Below are 6,737 nucleotides of genomic sequence, written 5' to 3'. Positions count from 1 at the left end.
GATAAACCCAGTTGTACACAACCCTCCCCTTTGCATCTGCATGGTTGATATCGTCGTTCGTTCCCTGACCTCGTGGGGGAACCCAGTAGGGGGCGGCTTCTCTGATAGGCATCATAGTGTTGCCTACTTCTGATGAGGACCCAGTCGTTTCGGGAACTGTAATCTTAACTTCCGGTTTTTGTTCCGTGAGGTGGCGGAAAACCTCAAGCGTTTGCATGAAGAGGTCCGCCGCGTCACGCTCGGCCTCGTCTCCAATATCGACTTTTCTATATAACGCTGTCAGTTTAGCAGGACCCCGATTCTGATACCTATCCTCATATGCGTTCAGAGTGTGGTAACTAAACCGTAAAATGAAATGCCGTCTGTGGCTACCGGCATGCGAATTGTGCATATCCATCGTGTATTCTTCGCTCTCCTTCCGTTCTACCAGTGTCTTTGCTATCTTGTCAATTCCCTCTCGCTCATCTTTGCTCAATCTATTCAGTCTACTCGGTGGCTGCTTGCTAGTCTTGGGTTCATCTGATGTCGTTACTAATGCGGCCGGAGCGGAGGCCGTGAGGGCTGGGGCACTAGCTTCAAGGTTATTCTCATTTGCACTCGGAGCTGGCAAGTGCTGTACTAGGGGTTGGGAGGGGGCATATGGGGGGGCATATAGATGATCGGAGGACCTAGCAGCAGCTCATCGTTCGCCCGTTGTTTGGAGGTCAGCTCAGGGTAGAGCGTAGAGGGGGTCCTAACAGGACACTGGCCTGTCGACTCAGATTCCTGTTTTTGTCTGGCTTCCTCCCTTTCTTTTATCTCTTCTTCTAGTTTCTTAGCGGCCAGGTGGGCTGCCTTTCGTAACTCTTTTCCTATTCTCGCTTCTTCTCTTTTCTTTCGTTGCTCTGCTTCTTTGCGCCACATGCCGAAACTATCAAGCATAGTGGGCGTGGTTTTATTGTTACAAAGGGCTGTTTCCAGCATGCTTATTTTTGTGTCATTGAAGGATCCTATCAGTGGCCACTGACTTTCCTGATCCTTTTTAGTATATTTATTCCATAACTTACTATAAGCTACGGCGACTAGTCCATATTTTAAAAACATATCCTTATTAGGGGTGCCCTCCAGAGGAGCCGGATGATCCACCTCTAATAAGCGATCCGGGCTGAACCAACTACTGACCAATGGGGAGAAGATAGGCATGACGGGTTACAACGGGGACAAAAGTCTGCACTACCTATCCTTCACTACTTTGTGAAGACTGGACAGAATATTTCTATTCTGCAGTATTCGCAAATAGGGAATACCCAAAGAGAGAACCAATATCGAACAATTAATGTCCGTTCAATCAAACAATCAGTGGCGAGAAAGAAATAGGCACGACGGGTTACAATGGGGGCAAAAGCCTGCGTTACCTATTCTTCACTATCTGCAAAGGAGGACAGAATACTTTTATCCTTCCCCGTTTGTAGACAGAGAATTCTCGAGAAAACAATCCTCGAACAAACAATGTTCGGGCAAACAATCAATCAGTGGGGGAGAAAGATAGGCACGACGGATTACAACGGGGGCAAAGGCCTGCGTTACCTACCCTTCACTACCTGCAAAGGAAGAGAGAATACTTTTATCCCTCTCAGTTTGCAGACAGAGAATCTCCAAGAGAACCAACAATTCGGAGAGTAATACTAGTATTTTCCAATCAAACAATCAAATATTTCCCAGTTTGTCGTGTTACACGACCTTACCCGGACTGTATGGACAGTTTCTCGTCTTCCGCTTCCAGCGCCCGATCGTCCTCTATTCTCCGTAATTGCTGTGGCACTCCTGATGGTTCCCAGTCAGGACCGTAGATCACTCGAGAGAGGTCTGCTCGGAACCAGTGAAGTTCGGATGATCGGCTGCCAGACGAGGGTCTATCGGGCAGGTGCACTTCCCGATCGTTGCAGTCTTTCACTCCGTCGTCGGGACCTCTCCCACTGGATCCACGTGTCGCTGATGGGCCCCACGTGGGCGCCAATTGTCGAAAGGTAGGGCCGAATTCGACCAAGAACCCTTCAGTATTTGTGGCTCGGAGGCAGGGTCGCGCTGGAGGTGCGTTTATGACCCAAGCAGGAGAGACCGGGGGCTTGTCGGGGATGCTTGCGAGGCTGGGGAGTGAGGGGGAGAGAGAGACGCTGGCTATCGGGAGTGGGTAGAGAGGCCATGGCAATCAAAATGGTTGCTGCTTACGCGCACGTATGGATCTGAAAAGGACAAGATGGCGCCGATAATGTTTACGCCACAATCCAGATTTTAACAGGGGAACATTAAATATTAGAGCAGTGAACACTTGAGAGCTACGAAAAAGGTACCTATGATATGCATATCATTACGGAGGGCTGATTGACGAACTGAGGCCTGCCTGGAGAAAGTGAAACTGAAGCCGTGGGCGGCAGTAAAAGACTCGACCGTAACGTGAGTGATGTAACATGGCCATGAGGTGAGGCTGGTACTGCAGCATGCACAGAGTTGGCCCCGGACGGTCGGAAAGGACACCACAACTGCCTGGGACTCTGTCCTGTGCCGCTCCTGCGGTGAGTGAAACATAGAAAGGTGCATACAGAGGGCCTGGGGGTCCCGGAGTCATACGTGGGTGAGGGCAAGCAGTGTAGTGCGGGTACGGGACTGACCACGGAGGCTTGCATTAATGACTGCCCGAAGCGCTCCCCGCAGTGGGTGCATAGTTTCCAGTTCCACCCCAGGTAGCAGGGACTGCGTAACTGCATCAAAAGGGGCCACAGCACGTAGCATTGTGCAAATGGATTGTAATGAGCTGGGGGCACTGCTCTAAGTGGAAAGAAAGTGCATGAAACAGGCGACCTACATTGAATGAGTACTGTAGCTGCCCTGCGACATTGAAAAGTGGCGTCAGTAAGTGCATGACGAGCTGGCCCAGGCGAGAGAGGAGCTTCTAGTCCTGAGCACGCGAAGGCACCAAATTGGCGTGCATTCGCTTTGCAGTCAAGGAAGGCGGGGGTGCGACGGATGGTAACCAAGGCCGCTGGTGGTGGATCGCCTGCACACATTGCCACACCATCGTTAGAGCCTCCTGCTGCACTGATAACCCCACTCCCCTGATTCAGAACATGCCCGAATCTGATAAGTAGCTGCAATATACAACAGAGAATACACATTGCCTCGAGTAGATTTCACGTGGAAGGAGACGGCGACGAGTTGGGGTACTACAGGTCATAGACCACAGGGGCTGCAGGAGGCCTGCCATACGTATGCATTAAAGGCTTCACTGGGGTGGAGGGTGAGCTTGGGGGTCGTGTGTGTGCACCGGGGCACTTCACCTGTAGCGCCCCCTTGACAGTGAAGCCCAGACATATAACTGAAGATTGGACTTTGACATAGTGCTGATCTCATGATAAAGGTTTGCTTCCAGACCTTGCATCCACTTGGCATAGGTTGTCCCTGTGCTCCTACCTCCAACCTAGTGAGGTTGCCTGGGCCTGTCTCCATCTCAGAGCTAACATACTCCGTGTTACCGGCGAGGGAGATCGAAAGCACAGCCTCACCATGGGCAAAATGGACCGCACCCAGCCCAAAATCAATTTTGAGCAGGCAAAAAGACAACAAGAACATGGTGCTGATGGCCAAACATCGGCACATTCGACGGCAGGGGCGACGGGAGGAGTGTCGAAGGATGATATACAAGCTATGTTTAGCACGATCCAGGCTGCACTGACAAATATTGATGGGAAAATAGATTCCTTGACATACAGAGTTGACATGTCTGAACGTATAGACAAACACACAGAACGAACAGATATGGCGGGACGCAGAAGATCCGAGGCAGAAGATGGTCAAGTACAGATGGATGCGAAACAGACCAGTATGGAGAAAGACTTAGCTGCAATAACTGCGAAAGCGGAAGACTTGGAAGCAAGGTCCAGTAGAAACAACATTCGCTTAATGGGAGTTTCGGAAACGACGAAAACCGGCCCGATGGAGCGATTCGTGGAGCAACTGCTAATATCCATGTTGTGGCGGGACACGTATTCTGATATTTTCATTGTTGAAAGGACTCACAGATCTCTGGCACCAAGGCCACCGTCTGGATCCTGACCAAGACCGCTCATAGCAAAAATCTTAAATTACAGGGACAGAGATGCGGCGTTCCAGAAGGCCAGAGAGCTGGGTAAATTGACCCATGAGAGAATGGACATCTCCCTGTACCCAGACTTCACGGCAACTGTGCAAGAGGCGAGAAAGAGCAGGAAGTGCTGAAGTTTCTACAACAGAAAGGACAGGCGGGCACGCGGGAAGATCGCCGAGATGAGAGCAGGGCGACCATTCTACCACATCGGATGTAGAATGATCAACACATTCACAGACATACATTGAACTCTACAGCGGTCATCATGAGAACTGACACGCATGCTCTTCTACTCGGCGTAGATAAGGACAAACCCATCAGAAGATATTTGATTGCGAGGTAGTCTATATCATGCAGGACCAGATAAGTCAATAGACAATATTATTAGTTTGAACCCTATTTGTGATATCAATGCTTGCACACGCTCATTGACATGTTTGGGGACATTGGCTGTCGTTACTTGAATGGTTCTCCAACGGCTTATTTCAAAATATGCTATACAATGTTGAGTTAATGATATGTGCGTTGACAGGGCTTTACCCATGTGGTTTTTGCCACAAGAAACGGGGCAGCAGCTCTGACCCCTCTGTGTGAATCACACAAGTTTATTTACTGTTTTTCCTTTTTTTGTTCACATGGATATGTTTTGTATTTTTGCTGGGAATGTCTCCACTAGCAAAGGTAGGGTGGAGTGGGTGGGGGAGGGCAAGGGAGTCAAGCAAAAATCTCTGGCCAGTTGGGAAATGACAGACACACACATGGATGACACAGTGAGATTCCAAGGACACCGAAATTGGGCGGATGGCAGCGACACGGCAGATGACTGTTACTCTGCACCATCACAGACCATTGACGATCCTGACTTGGAATGTTACGGGACTCCATTACCCACAGAAAATACACAAAGTATTAGCATGTTTAGATAGACATGAAGTGGACGTGGCTTGTATACAGGAGAAACACTTGACAGACCTCAAAGAGCAAAAGATAGGGGCCAGATGGGCTACATACAAGCTGTCATCGTCTTCCTCTTCATATGCTAGAGGGGTCCTGCTGTTAGTGAAACGCAACACACCTTTTACGCTTAATAAATCTGGAAAAGACAATCAGGCGCGGTACATTATAGCGAAGGGATGTTTTGGCAGCACAGTTTTAATGATTGTCAATGTCTATGGGCCGAAAAATGATGACCCATCTTTCTACACACAAATTTGGGCACAGCTACGTGATTTACAACCCACAGCCATCCTATGGGGAGGGGATTTTAATGGTTGTTTAGACCCCACGTTAGACTGATCAACGGGTAATGACAGATACAGCAAGCAATCGGCTAAAGTGTTGAAAAAAGGGGGGTGGCACTACCAACCAGAATATACGATCGCTAAGTATTGCCCGGCGGTGTCGCCTCTTGAACCCATAAAGAAGTTAAACTATTGAAGAGGCAGGCGCTGGAGACTGGAAGGCAGGAAACAAGATTTTTATTCTCTCCGGAGGAGAACACAACGAAACGGACAGAAGGTATTGTTCTGAGGTGCTCTAACTGCATCCCTGAGGCCTGGCCTCTTATACACAAGTTTATCTCTTTATTGCACGTAACACATTCTCGTCGGTACTTTGATGTACGGAAAGACATCCTCAGACTCCCCCCTTCCCAACCCGTTCCCACGCAAGGTTACAGTGGAAGTCCCTGCCCCGTTCACAACAGGTGGTGATCATCGCGCAGCTGGATATTCCGCCGATTCATGGTGTGTGTGGGGTTCGATCGGATCTCGTAGGGCTTTGATCAACCCGGGGATCCCTTGCTGGGGGGAAACTTTCTATTGTACGGGGAGGGGCAAGGAACAGTATCGGCAGAGCTGGGTGTCGGCTTGGGAACGAGGAGGACGAACGGGCACACGGGAAAAAAGGGGTTTTGCATCAAAGGGCCGGGGATCATAAATGGGAAGAGGGGAGGTGTTGCGCTGAGAACAGGACGAGGGCCCGGGGCAGAGCAGCGCTGAAGAGGGGTTTTATGATTCGCGGCAGGTGCAGGCAGGGGGGGTTGTCAGTATGCGGGGGATGCCGGCGAAGCTAGGAGGGGGAGAGAGGCGCGCTGGCTCTCGGCGAGAGCAGGGAAACCATGGTGTTCAAAATGGCGGCTGTTTTACGCGCACAAAAAGGTTAAGGAGAGCAAGAGGGCGCCGATAATGTTGACGGTCTCAGCCCAACTTTCAACAGTCCCCCCTTTTCAACATATCTAGCCAACTTGCTTTACTCAATGTCAATTTTCATCAAATTCCTAACTTCGGTATCATACAATGCTCTCATGTGTTCGCTTCCGAAGTCCACAGTTTTGGGAAAAATACAACTCGCACATAAAGAACACATAGGTGGCAGACATTGAATTCCCAAGCACAGGCCACATATTACAACTACGGGAATCATGATAATGGTGAGCAGTCTCCAGCCCCAGCTTTTGACGGTGTCCCAGAACCAACCACCAAGCGACCATTCTTCTTGCTCTTGGTGAACTTCCGAAGAGAGTCTGTGAAGATGTTCGATGGCTTTGTACACTGAGGGTGAGTTGTCCGGTATGTATGTGCAACAACTGGACCCAATAATGCGGCATGCTCCTCCA

This window comes from Lissotriton helveticus, chromosome 3_1 (assembly GCF_964261635.1).
Source record: "Lissotriton helveticus chromosome 3_1, aLisHel1.1, whole genome shotgun sequence".
Classification (NCBI taxonomy): domain Eukaryota; kingdom Metazoa; phylum Chordata; class Amphibia; order Caudata; family Salamandridae; genus Lissotriton; species Lissotriton helveticus.
Note: the sequence above shows the minus strand (reverse complement) of the source record.